The sequence below is a fragment of the Bos indicus x Bos taurus genome, chromosome 24, assembly GCF_003369695.1.
Source record: "Bos indicus x Bos taurus breed Angus x Brahman F1 hybrid chromosome 24, Bos_hybrid_MaternalHap_v2.0, whole genome shotgun sequence".
Lineage (NCBI taxonomy): Eukaryota > Metazoa > Chordata > Mammalia > Artiodactyla > Bovidae > Bos > Bos indicus x Bos taurus.
The window spans coordinates 46,845,162-46,859,833 of record NC_040099.1 but is presented as its reverse complement, the minus strand read 5'-3'; the positions used below and the strand labels follow the sequence as shown (position 1 = coordinate 46,859,833).

The 14,672-nt window shown below is 41.8% G+C and overlaps 1 protein-coding gene and 1 pseudogene across 3 annotated transcripts in view; one reads left to right on the top strand and one right to left on the bottom strand.

Annotated features, from left to right (window-relative positions):
* KATNAL2 (katanin catalytic subunit A1 like 2) overlaps window positions 1-14,672 on the bottom strand; it is a 111,072-nt gene that overhangs the window by 83,738 nt on the left and 12,662 nt on the right. The window lies entirely within an intron of this gene.
* On the top strand, window positions 9,405-11,345 carry LOC113882580 (annotated as a pseudogene).

The window sequence follows — 14,672 nt, the reverse complement described above, 5'->3', positions numbered from 1 at the left end:
GCCCACCCTCACCACTTCTATTCAACATAGCACTGGAAATTCTAGGCACTACTATCAGAGAAAAAAGAATAAAAGGAATCCAACTGGAAAGAAAAAAGTTAAACTATCACTGTTTGCAGATGACACAATACTATACATAAAAATTCTAAGGATGCCACCACAATCTACTAGAACTCATCAGTTAATTTGGTAAAGTTGCAGGATACAAAATTAATATATACAAATCTGTTGCATTTCTGTATACTAACAATGAATTATCAGAAAGAGAAATTAAGAAAAAATTCCATATATCATCACATTAAAAATTAAAAATACTGAGGAACAAATCTAACTAAGAAGATAAAAAGTCTGTACTTGGAAAACTATGACACCGATTAAAGAAATTGAAGACAACACAAACAGATAGAACAATACACCATGTTCATAGATGGGAAGAAGGAAAATTATTAAAATGACCATTCAAATGAAAATGACCAAAGCAATCTACAAATTCAATGTAATCCCTGTTGAGATACCAATGGCATTTTTCACAAAACTAGAATAAAAAATTCTAAAATCTAAAAAAAAAAAAAAAAAAAATTCTAAGATCTGTATGAAACCACAAAACAAGCAGTCAAAACACTCTTGAGAAAGAACAAAGCTGAAGGTATCATACTCCCAGATTTCAAACTATACTACAAAGCTACAGTCATGAAAATAGTATAGTACTGGCACAAAAACAGACACAGATCAATGGAACAGAATAGAGAACCCAGAGATGAAGCCACACTTATATATGGTAGTTAATCTACAACCAGGGAGGCTAGAATATACAATGTGGAAAAGACAGCCTCTTTAATAAATGGTGTTGGGAAAACTGTATGTGAAGTGAGGTCGCTCAGTCGTGTCTGACTCTTTGCAACTCCATGGACTGTAGCCTACCAGGCTCCTCCGTCCACAGGATTTTCCAGGCAAGAATGCTGGAGTGGGTTGCCATTTCCTTCTCCATGGGATCTTCCCGACCCAGGGATCGAACCCGGGTCTCCTGCATTGTAGGCAGACGCTTTACTGTCTAAACCACCAGGGAAAACTGTACAGCACATGCAAAAGTATCAAACTGGAATACTCTCACACCATGATCAAAAATAAATTAAAAATGGGTTAAAGACTTAAATGTAAGACCTGAATCTATAAAACTTCTAGAAGAAAACATAAGCAATATGCTCTTTAACATTTGTCTTTGTAATATTTTTTGAATATGCTTCTCAGGTAAGGGAAACAAAAGCAAAAATCAACAAACAGGATTATATCAAAGTAAAAGACTTGCACAGTAAAGGAAATCAACAAAATGAAAAGGCCACATACTAAATGGGAGACTATATATTTGCAAACAGTATATCCAACAAAGGATTAATATCCAAAATATACAAAGAACTCTCAGAACTCAACATCAAAAAACCAGATTAAAAAGAGAAAAAATAAAAATAAAAAAGAGGGAGAGAATCTGAATAGATATTTTTCAAGAGACATACAGATGGCCAAGAAGCAGATAGAAAGATATTCATCACTAATCATTAGGGTTGCTGCTAAGTCGCTTCAGTCATGTCCGACTCTGTGCGACCCCATAGACGGCAGCCCACCAGGCTCCCCCATCCCTGGGATTCTCCAGGCAAGAACACTGGAGTGGGTTGCCATTTCCTTCTCCAACGCATGAAGGTGAAAAGTGAAAAGTGAAAGTGAAGTCGCTCAGTCATGTCCGACTCTTCACTACCCCATAGACTGCAGCCTACCAGGCTCCTCTGTCCATGGGATTTTCCAGGCAAGAGTACTGGAGTGGGGTGCCATTGCCTTCTCCGAATCATTAGGGTAATGCAAGTCAAAACCATAATGAGATATCACCTCATACCTATCACAATGTGTGTTATGTTGTGTGTTTAGTCACTCAGTTGTGTTAGACTCTCTGTGACCCTTTGGACTACAGCTTATCAGGCTCCTCTGTCCATGGGATTTTTCAGGCAAGGCCTGTCACAATGGCTATTACCAAAAAAAATAACAAATATCAAGTGTTGCTGAGGATGTGCAGAAAAGAGAATCCTCTAACACCATTGATAGGAATATAAATTGGTATAGACACTATGAAAAACAGTATGGAGATTCCTCAAAAATTAACAATAGAACTACCATCAGTTCAGTTCAGTCACTCAGTCATGTCCGACTCTTTGCGACCCCATGAATCGCAGCACGCCAGGCCTCCCTGTCCATCACCGACTCCCGGAGTTCACTCAAACTCATGTCCATTGAGTCGGTGATGTCATCCAGCCATCTCATCCTCTGTCGTCCCCTTCTCCTCCTGCCCCCAATCCCTCACAGCATCAAGAGTCTTTTCCAATGAGTCAACTCTTCGCATGAGGTGGCCAAAGTACTGGAGTTTCAGCTTTAGCATCATTCCTTCCAAAGAAATCCCAGGGCTGATCTCCTTCAGAATGGGCTGGTTGGATCTCCTTGCAGTCCAAGGGACTCTCAAGAGTCTTCTCCAACATCACAGTTCAAAAGCATCAATTCTTCGGTGCTCAACTTTCTTCACAGTCCAACTCTCACATCCATGCATGGCCACTGGAAAAACCATAGCCTTGACTAGACAGACCTTTGTTGGCAAAGTAATGTCTCTGCTTTTCAATATGCTATCTAGGTTGGTCTACGGTATGATCCAGTAATTCTACTCCTGGGTATTTATCCAGAGAATATGAAAACACTAATTAGAAAAGATCTACGCACCTCTATGTTCACTGAAGTATTATTTACAATAGTCAAGATATGGAAGCAACCTAATTGCCCAACAATAAATGAAAGGATAAAGAAGATGTGGCATATATATACAACTGAATATTACACAGCCATAGAAAGAATAAAATATTGCCATTTACAATGACATGGATGGACCTAAAAGGTATTATGCTAAGGGAAATAAATCCAACTGAGAAGGATAAATGCCATATGGTTTCATATATGTGTGGAATCTAAAAAACAAAACAAATTAACAAAACAGAAACAGAATGAAAAATACAGAGACCAAACAGGTGATTTACCAGAAGGGAGTTAGAGGTAGGAAAGAAATAGGTGAGGGAGATTAAGGGGTACAAACTTCTGGTTGCAAAATAAATGTACAATATGGAGAAAATAGTCAATAACTATATAATATCCTTATATGATGACAAATCAAAACTAACTTATTGTGTTGATCATTTTGAAATTATATAAATCAAATGTATACCAAATCACTATGTAATAAAACAGGAACTAACATAGTGTGGTAAGTGAATTATACTTCAAAAACAAACAAACTCATAAAAAAAATATCAGATTTGGGGCTACCAGAGGCGGTAGGTGGAAGGAAGAGGAATTAGATGAAGGTGGTCAAAAAGTACAAACTCCCAGTTATAAGGTAAATAAGTACTAGGAATATAATGTACAACATGACAAATATAATCAATACTGCTGTATCTTATAAATGAATATAGTTAAGAAAGCAAATTCCAAGAGTTCTTATTACAAGGAAAAATTTTTTTCTATTTCTTTAATTTTGTGTCTACACAGGATACTAGATGTTCACTAAACTTAAAATAATCATTTCACAACGTATTGTTAGATCATTAGGTTATATACCTTGTCAATTATATCTCAATAAAACTAGAAGATTAAATAAATGAAATAGAAATAGAGAAAGTAGGGACAGGGGGAGATGTGAAAATTCAGAGATATTTAGGGGATACAATGAGGTACAATGAATGACCCTGTTTTAGACCTAGATTACAGAACTAGTTGGTTAAAGAGTAACATGTATTGTACAATTTCGTTTTGATAGAATATATGTTTTTGTGCATGTATGTGTATACACACATATGCCAAAGGATCTGGAAAGATATATGGATATATACCAAGGTTCATCATTGTGTAATACACTAGTATATGTGGGTTGTGGGAATGCTTTGGTTTTACTTATTTATTCTGTTTGTTACCTATTATTTCTTTAAGTTTGACTTATTATGTAAGTAACCATTAGAACTGCCAATTTATACTACTGAAAACCTTGAAAACAAACGAAACTGTCAGGAATTCTTAGATTAACAAATTCTAAAGTATGAAAAGGCAAAATGATAGGATATTGAAAGAGGAACACTCCAGGTCAGTAGGTGCCCAATATGCTACTGGAGATCAGTGGAGAAATAACTCCAGAAAGAACGATGGGATGGAGCCAAAGCAAAAACAATACCCAGCTGTGGATGTGACTGGTGATAGAAGCAAGGTCCGATGCTGTAAAGAGCAATATTGCATAGGAACCTGGAATGTCAGGTCCATGAATCAAGGCAAATTGGAAGTGGTCAAACAAGAGATGGCAAGAGTGAATGTCAACATTCTAGGAATCAGCGAACTCAAATGGACTGGAATGGGTGAATTTAACTCAGATGATCATTATATCTACTACTACAGGCAGGAATCCCTCAGAAGAAATGGAGTAGCCATCCTGGTCAACAAAAGAGTCTGAAATGCAGTACTTGGATGCAATCTCAAAAACGACAGAATGATCTCTGTTCGTTTCCAAGGCAAACCATTCAATATCACAGTAATCCAAGTCTATGCCCCAACCAGTAACGCTGAAGAAGCTGAAGTTGAATGGTTCTATGAAGACCTGCAAGACCTTTTAGAACTAACACCCAAAAAAGATGTCCTTTTCATTATAGGGGACTGGAATGCAAAAGTAGGAAGTCAAGAAACACCTGGAGTAACAGGCAAATTTGGCCTTGGAATATGGAATGAAGCAGGGCAAAGACTAATAGAGTTTTGCCAAGAAAATGCACTGGTCATAGCAAACACCCTCTTCCAACAACACAAGAGAAGACTCTACACATGGACATCATCAGATGGTCAACACCGAAATCAGGTTGATTATACTCTTTGCAGCCAAAGATGGAGAAGCTCTATACAGTCAACAAAAACAAGACCAGGATCTGACTGTGGCTCAGATCATGAACTCCTTATTACCAAATTTAGACTTAAGTTGAAGAAAGTAGGGAAAACCACTAGACCATTCAGGTATGACCTAAATCAAATCCCTTTTGATTATACACTGGAAGTGAGAAATAGATTAAAGGGCCTAGATCTGATAGATAGAGCGCCTGATGAACTATGGACTGAGGTTCATGACATTGCACAGGAGACAGGGATCAAGACCATCCCCATGGAAAAGAAATGCAAAAAAGCAAAATGGCTGCCTGGGGAGGCCTTACAAATAGCTGTGAAAAGAAGAGAAGCGAAAAGCAAAGGAGAAAAGGAAAGATATAAGCATCTGAATGTAGAGTTCCAAAGAATAGCAAGAAGAGATAAGAAAGCCTTCCTCAGGGATCAATGCAAAGAAATAGAGGAAAACAACAGAATGGGAAAGACTAGCGATCTCTTCAAGAAAATTAGAGATACCAAGGGAACATGTCATGCAAAGATGGGCTCAATATGTGCAGAAATGGTAGGGATTTGACAGATGCAGAAAATATTAAGAAGAGGTGGCAAGAATACACAGAAGAACTATACAAAAAAGATCTTCATGATCCAGATAATCACGATGGTGTGATCACTGACCTAGAGCCAGACATCCTGGAATGTGAAGTCAAGTGGGCCTTAGAAAGCATCACTATGAACAAAGCTAGTGGAGGTGATACAATTCCAGTGGAGCTCTTTCAAATCCTGAAAGATGATGCCGTGAAAGTGCTGCACTCAATATGCCAGCACATTTGGAAAACTCAGCAGTGGCCACAGGACTGGAAAACGTCAGTTTTCATTCCAGTCCCAAAGAAAGGCAATGCCAAAGAATGCTCAAACTACCGCACAATTGCACTCATCTCACATGCTAGTAAAGTAATGCTCAAAATTCTCCAAGCCAGGCTTCAGCAATACGTGAACCGTGAACTTCGTGATGTTCAAGCTGGTTTTAGAAAAGGCAGAGGAACCACAGATCAAATTGCCAACATCCGTTGGATCATGGAAAAAGCAAGAGAGTTCCAGAAAAACTATTTCTGCTTTATTGACTATGCCAAAGCCTTTGACTGTGTGGATCACAATAAACTGTGGAACATTCTGAAAGAGATGGGAATACCAGACCGCCTGACCAGCCTCTTGAGAAACCTATATGCAAGTCAGGAAGCAACAGTTAGAACTGGACATGGAACAACAGACTGGTTCCAAATAGCAAAAGGAGTTCGTCAAGGCTGTATATTGTCACCCTGCTTATTTAACTTCAATGCAGAGTACATCATGAGAAACGCTGGACTGGAAGAAACACAAGCTGGAATCAAGATTGCCGGGAGTAATATCAATAACCTCAGATATGCAGATGACACCACCCTTATGGCAGAAAGTGAAGAGGAACTCAAAAGCCTCTTGATGAAAGTGAAAGTGGAGAGTGAAAAAGTTGGCTTAAAGCTCCACATTTAGAAAACGAAGATCATGGCATTCAGTCCCATCACTTCATGGGAAACAGATGAGGAAACAGTGGAAACAGTGGCAGACTTTATTTTTTTGGGTTCCGAAATCACTGCAGATGGTGACTGCAGCCATGAAATTAAAAGACGCTTGCTCCTTGGAAGGAAAGTGATGACCAACCTAGATAGCATATTCAAAAGCAGAGACATTACTTTGCCAACAAAGGTTCGTCTAGTCAAGGCTATGGTTTTTCCAGTGGTCATGTATGGATGTGAGAGTTGGACTGTGAAGAAAGTTGAGCACCAAAGAATTGATGCTTTTGAACTGTGGTGTTGGAGAAGACTCTTGAGAGTCCCTTGGACTGCAAGGAGATCCAACCAGCCCATTCTGAAGGAGATCAGCCCTGGGATTTCTTTGGAAGGAATGATGCTAAAGCTGAAACTCCAGTACTTTGGCCACCTCATGCGAAGAGTTGACTCATTGGAAAATACTCTTGATGCGGGAGGGATTGGGGGCAGGAGGAGAAGGGGATGACAGAGGATGAGATGGCTGGATGGCATCACTGACTCGATGGACGTGAGTCTGAGTGAACTCCGGGAGTTGGTGATGGACAGGGAGGCCTGGTGTGCTGCGATTCATTGGGTCACAAAGAGTTGGACATGACTGAGTGACTGAAATGAACTGAGGTAGGCCTGGCGTGGGGCAGTCCATGGGGTCGCAAAGAGTTGGGCACAACTGAATGACTGAACTGAACTGAACTGAAGACCTGGGAAATCTTTAAAACTTAGAATGATGGGAGAAATATAGATTACTCATTGTTATCTATAACAATGAAGGAAAAAATTTAAAGCTGAACCATAGTGCACAATGAATTTTTATAAAATTGTTCAAAAGATTAAAAAAAAATTTAATGTAAAAAACAAAGACAGCAATCACTGGTCTTTTCTGATTTGGGCAAGAGGTCAGGCCAGGTGCATTCTTAAGAGTTCTTGTTGTTCAGTCACTAACATGTCCCACTTTTTGCGACCCCATAGGCTGCAGCATGCAAAGAGAAAGTTACTATAAGGAGGAAATTAGGCACAGAATCTTGGTCCTTTTCTGACCCTAGTATCCCAACCACGTGGGCTCATCGAAGACACAAAAATCTTTCTGTTGTCAATGACAGGATCCTGCTTTCAGATCCAAAGTCTGGTTGGCGAGAAGGTCACTTCTCTGCTTACAAAGGGAAGAAGATAACATCAGTGACTTGGAATTTCTTTAAGTCCAAGAGCGATGAGGAGACCAAAGGTAATCAGATAGTCTTGGGCTATCTAAGAGAGGAACCAAGCTCTTCGAAGAGCCTGGCATCTACACCAAAGTTGTTGTTGTTCAGTTGCTAAGTCATGTCCCACTCTTTGTCACCCCATAGGCTGCAGCATGCCAGGCTTCCCTGTCCTTCACTATCTCCAGGAGTTGGCTCAGATTCATGTCCCCTAGTCAATGACACTATCCAATCATCTTATCCTCTGCCGCCCTCTTCTCCTTTTGCCTTCAATCTTTCCCAGCATCAGGGTCTTTTCCAATGAGTGGGTTCTTATTAGAGTTCTAGCCAGAATCTAATAATCTAATAAAATCTGATCTAATCAAATAAGATGTAATCAATGATGACATTTTAAGTTGTCTATTTAGTTGTTCCTTTTAGTAGTAATAATAGTAACAATAAATCTCGGCCTTCCAAGATAAGAGTTTGTTCCCTAGAGCACACTTGGGTCTAAGGCACCACCATGAACTGATCCAACTCAGGCCCTACTGCTGACGTTTGGTGTTCAGAGCAAACAGCATTCATTCCTCTCAGAATTATTGATACCTTTGTTAGATATTGCTTGAGGGCAAATCAGACACTACTGCTGCTAAGTCGCTTCAGTTGTGTCCAACTCTGTGCAACCCCAGAGACGGCAGCCCACCAGGCTCCCCCATCCCTGGGATTCTCCAGGCAAGAACACTGGAGTGGGTTGCCATTTCCTTCTCCAATGCATGAAAGTGAAAAGTGAAAGTGAAGTCACTCAGTCGTCTCCGACTCTTAGTGACCCCATGGACTGCAGCCTACCAGGCTCCTCCGTCCATGGATTTTCCAGGCAAGAGTACTGGAGTGGGTTGCCATTTCCTTCTCCAAAATCAGACACAGGGACTATTATTGCCCTCATGGGGTTAATCTGTCGAATTTTAGGCAAATCCCTTTCTCTCGGTAGGACTCAGGTCCTCGACGTATTCAGAGCTGTGACTCTGGACCTCAACTACTTGCCGTCAAAGTGCGGCTGCACCTCTTCCTGTTTCGTGATCACAGGCAAGTTTTTTTTTCTCTCTAAGCCTCACGCATAAAATGGAGATAATATAACTCTTCTTTGGTTCTTACAGGCTGGAATTACTCGATGGCAGGCGTCCAGCGCTAGGTTGGTTGTCGCTATTGCTACTCTGGGGACGGGAGCTGGGCGAGGTGGCCCAGGGGTTCCTGGCAGGTGGTGATGTAATGTGGGCACCGCTCGCAGCCCCCGCAGGAAGGGGGCGCTGGGGTTTCCTCACGTCCCGGACGCAGCGCAGGTAGCGATTCCCGCGGGCACGCTGCGTCCTGAGCGCGGGAGGCGGGGTCGCGCGCCGTGTGCACCAGGAGGAGCTCGAGGCAGAGCCGGGCGGCGGCGGCGGCGGCCGGGCACCAGGTTGCTGAGGAGCCGCGGGGCCTAGCCGCCCCCATCCTCACACCAAGGAGGTCGTGGAGAGACGAGAAGTGCCCTCGGTCTCGCCCGGCCCCGTGGCGGTTCTAGCGGAGAGCCGGGTCTGCCCGACGGCAGTGGCGGGCGCAAACGCCATTGCGTCGGAAGTTTGGCCGGGACCTAGAGGCGCAGTGGAGGAGGCTGGCTTCGGGGGACTGAAACCCTGAGAGGAACCTGCCCAGGGACGCTCCTCAGGAGGAGGAGGCGATGGAGGGAGACGGCCGCGCACACCTCACAGTCCGCAGCGGTCGCTCGCATGGTCGCGAGCACAGACGGCAGCAACGCAGACACATCTCAGAGCCCACGAGGCTCTATTATGAGTCCCGCGGCCGGGAGAGGGACGAGGACAGAAGGCAGTGTCGCCGAGATTCCCCAGCATATTCCTCAGAGCGGGCATATTGTGGTTACAACCGGTCTCCCCCACCCTCTACACGTCCTCGTCTGATGTCCAGGGACCGTCACAGACGCCCCTCGGAGACCTACGTTGTACAGCGGGGACCTGGAGAAGGACCCTATTATGCTCCCCGGGCCAGACTGAGGTTCAGTCAAGACCACCGCCTTTGTGCCTCCCACGGGAGGGAGGCTGGGAGTCTAAGCTGGGGGCACCAGCCTCCCCACAAGGACAAACACCCTTTGAGTACCAAAGAATACGAGAAGTCTTCTACTTTGACCAGCCAAAAATCAGTCCTGGCCTCCTCCCGAGAGGAAAGCCCACCGTTTGTCCCCAGGGACAAAGCAAAGGAGAATCCGCCTTCTACTGGTGTCAAAGAGGAGGAAAGAAGGCGCCGCAGGATCCAGTTTTCACCTTCCTTCGGGCACCCTTCAGACTTTAAAAAGCAAAAGCAGGAAGACTTAGAGAAAACCAAACCGGACAAAAACAAGCAAAGTCTCAACCGCTTGGACATAGCAGAGGGGACAAGAGGCCTGTTACCCAGGGTGAAAGAGAAGGCTACCAATAACCGAAAGATTCAAGAAGGGAAAGTAAGACCTCCCCATTTGGATGGAAAGCCAGATGGCTCCCTCCCTGAAGTTGTGACAGATATGGATAATGAATCCAAGCCGCCCACCATGCCTTTTCATTCATTCCTCAACCAGGACCAGCCTAGGGAGAACACGAAAAAGATTATGAAAACTTCAGCCACTGCTCTTGAAGAGAAAGGACCTAAAAAAAATGACTCAAGTCAAAACTTGGACTTGGTTCAGGAACTGCCTGAGGTGAATGAAAACAGATCAGAGAAGCTGCAACCATCTGGAAACATCTGGGCCAAGCTGGAAAAGGTCCCCACTGATGCACCAGTGTGGCCAGATCTTCCATTACCCAGGATCTCCGCCAAGTACCATCCACTTCCTGCCTCTAGATTGATGTCCTCCTTCCGACCAAAGCAAAAAGCACTGTCTTCACCCCAGAAAGAGGAAGAAGTTGGATTTACTGGATGCAGAATGAATTCTAAGATGCAAGTGTTTTCTGGCTCTAAGTGTGCTTATCTTGCCAAAATGATGACCCTGCGCCAACAGTGCATCTGGGTACTTAAAAACAACATCAATTCAATCTTTAAAGTGGGAGGAGTCCCATATTCAGTTCTTGAACCCATCTTGAAGAGCTGTGCACCTGATCAGCTGTATCGCATAGAGAAATACAATCATACACTAGTTCAAGAAACAGATCAACTATGGAAAATTCACTGTCACCAAAATTTTAGGAAAGAAAGGCCACAAGAGCATGAATCATGGCGAGAGATGTACATGCGGCTTCAGGATGCCCAAGAGCAGCGGCTTCGAGCACTGACAGTGAATATCCAGTCTGCACACGCCAATAAACCCAAAGGCCGACAAGCAAAAATGATCCTACTCAACTCTCTCGCCCGGCCACCTTCTGACGTCCAAAGGAGGCAGCAGTTTGAAACACGAGAAGCACCTGTCCCTGAAAAAGTCAAGATCAAGCCAGCCCTGTACCCTAGAGAAACCAGCCATACTCCCTCCAGCAGCAACAGCCTTAACCTTACCCATGAGAAGCTGGCCCACACATGCTCAAGCACTACCAGTACCCACTTGCCACAGGTGGTAAGCGGCAGGAAACCTGTGAAGAAAATTGCTCCTATGATGGCCAAGACAATTAAAGATTTCAAGAACAGATTCTCCCAACGATAAATTGAGGCCTTGCCTTGGAGGTGGAATTCAGGGGGAGAAATACAAGGGCAGTGGGGGTTATGGAATGGGACTTTCTAAGGAGACCAGCAACTTCTGCTTTGTAGAAACTTTTGGACTCGGACTCCTATAGTTTTCAAGTGTTGTTTCTGTAAGACTGCACACCAAGCCCCTGCCTCCCTGCCTAGAGAACACTTCAGAATTCTGAAGATGAGAAGCCTCATTCTCACTGACAATTTTAAGATACATTATACCTTTGTTCTTAACTAACCTTTGTAAACAGTAAGACATAGTCTTAATTAACAAATGTTATCTTCAGGTTGTATTTATATAAATAAAAATATGCAACATGGGATTTTTTTTTTTAATCTGAGTAGATGAGGCCTTTTTGAACACAAACCCAGAAGCCATTAATTAAAAAGGCTGATAGGTTTGACCACATAAAAAATTCTAAATATACAAAAAAGGTTAAGAAACAATAACTGGGAAAGATATTTACAACTCAGTTAACATTCAAAAGACCAATTTCCTTTATATATAATAAGTGCCCACAAAGCAAAGAAAAAACATCAATAATTTACTATAAAAATGGACAAGCATAGGAAAAGATGGTTCACACAAAAAGAAACACAAACGACTCTATGTGACGAGATGCTCAATCTTACAAAAATGCAAATTTGAAACATAATACAAATTTCCACATTATCAGTTGAGTAAAATTCAAAAAATTAATAGCCTGCTATGTTGGAGCAGCTGATCATACATTACTAGTAAGATGATAAGTTGATACAACTTCTACTGAAGTTAAAAGGCAAAGTTATATACATCCTTTGGTACTACGGTATCACTTTTAAGATGAGAAACTGAATATATAAATGGATAATGGCCAGACCCACATAAGCTCAGGAAGCCAAACCACAACCTCTGTAAGCAACCATCTCAGAAAACCAAATCCCAGACCCTATAGCAATCTGTCCAAGAAACTAAATCACAACCTCCATAGCAACTGGCCCAGAATGGTCGAGATTTGCTCAACAACTGCCAGCCTCCCTATTTTTGCTCTTAGCCTCCAAGTCAGGACCAACCAAGAAAGCCAAATATGACTTCCAAATCAATCACATAAGATGCCCCACTTCCAGGTAGCCCAACTCCAGATTTCCCAGGTCAACAGCCTCCAATCAGAAAATGTTAAAATCTTCCCACTTTTTTTCACTATAAAGCTTTCCCACTCCCCTGCCTGCCAAATGCAAGTGATGACATTTGACTTTCTTACTACAGCAAGCACTCAGTAAATAGCCTGTTTCCTCAATATGGGTGGTTTTTATTTATTTCCACAGAATTGCATTCTTCAGATGCACACATGTCAAATATACACATATACAAACTGATATAGCAATTTCACTGATAGGATTTTATTCCACAGACACAACTCTGTGTGTGTGTGTATTTAATACAAAGACATGACCGTGGCATGTGAATCCACTTTTCTCTAGAACATCTGCCTGCCTCTAAAAGGCTAAGAAGCTGGGTAGTATATTTGACAACCTCAAAGTGCTAAGGTGCAAAAGTTCTAAACCAAGACCCATGAAGATAGGGGACCCTGGCAAAATCAATGAATATTCAGTCCTTATTCCATTCTAGGAATGAGGACAAAAGATAAGGTAAGGTGCCCATGTTCTGTATGGCCCAGAAAAATCTCAGTCCCTAAATTTGGATTGAGTCCCTAAATGTCAGTCCCTAAAATTCTCCAGGCCAGAATACTAGAGCGGGTAGCTGTTCCCTTCTCCAGGGAATCTTCACAATCCAGGGATTGAACCCAGGTCTCCCACATGGTAGGCAGATTCTATACCAGCTGAGCCACTGGGGAAGCCCAAGAACACTGGAGTGGGTAGCCTATCCCTTCTCCAGCGGATCAGGAATAAAATGGGAGTCTCCTACATTGCAGGTGGATTCTTTAGTAGCTGAGCTACTAGGGAAACCCCAGAAAAATCTCAGTCCCTAAATTTGGATTGAGACATTCCTGAATTGCTAGCTCCTCCCACCAGGCACAAGACAGAAACAAGCCTAAATTACCTTTACAGGAAGATATCATCATCCTTCATCACAAATTATTTCTAAAAACAAATCAACTACACTACCATGCAGTCTAAGAGAATAACAGCATAAATGAAAAATATTAGGAATAACAGAAAATTGAAACAGATCCACATGGAACTCAAGATATTAGAAGTATCAGACACAGACTTGAGGAAAACTATTTCAATCAATATAATTTACAATAGTCTATAAAAATCAAGTAGGAACAAATTTAACAAAAGATGTTGCAGATTTCTTTTGTGGGATGAATGGTATCCCCTTCTCCCCAAATTCATATACTGAAGCCCTAACCGTGAATAACTCAGAATGTGACTGTATTTAAAGACAGAGCCTTTAGGAGATTAATAAATTAAAATGAGGCCATTAGGGTGAGCCCTAATCCAATCTGACTGGTGTCCTTGGAAGAAGAGGAAATTTAGACATGTGAAATGATGCCAGAGATGGTTCTCTAATATAGGAAATACCATGTTGAAGACACAGCAAAAAGGTGGCCACTTGCAAGCCAAGGAGAAAGGCCTCAGGATAAATCAAACCTGCCAACACCTTTTTCTTGGACATCTAGCCTCCAGAACTGTGAGAAAATAAATTTTTGCTGTTTAAGACACCCAGTCTGTGATATTTTGTTATGGCAGCCCTAGCAAAATAATGCAACCTCTATGCTGAAAATGACAAAATAGGGCTAAGAGATATTTAAAAAGTTATAACATTTAAGAATTGAGAAAATGAATTTTTAAAGATGTTCTCCTTAAAACTGATGTATAGATTGAATGCAATCTTATCAAAAGCTCAGTGAACTTGTTTATATAAATTGAAAATCTGATTCTGACATTTATGTGGAAATTTAGAACCAAGATGGCATTGAAAAATAGCTAGGTCAGAGAATTTATACTACCAGTTTTTAAGGCTTAGTATTAAGCCACAATAATTAAGATAGTTTGATACTGACCTGGAGATAGATAAATCTATCAATCAAAAGGAACAGAGAGTTCAAAAATAAACCCACAAATATATGGTCATGTGATTTTTTACGAAGTTGCCACAGTAATTCAAAAATTTTTTAAAAGATGCTGGAGCAATTGGATAACCAAATAGGAAAAAAAAATAAACTTAACCCCTATCTCACATCAAACACACAAATTAACTGAAGATAACAATTCTATATGTTTAGGTACCTAAACATATAACATTTTGGGAGAAGGGGATACCATTCATCCCACAAAATAACATAACATC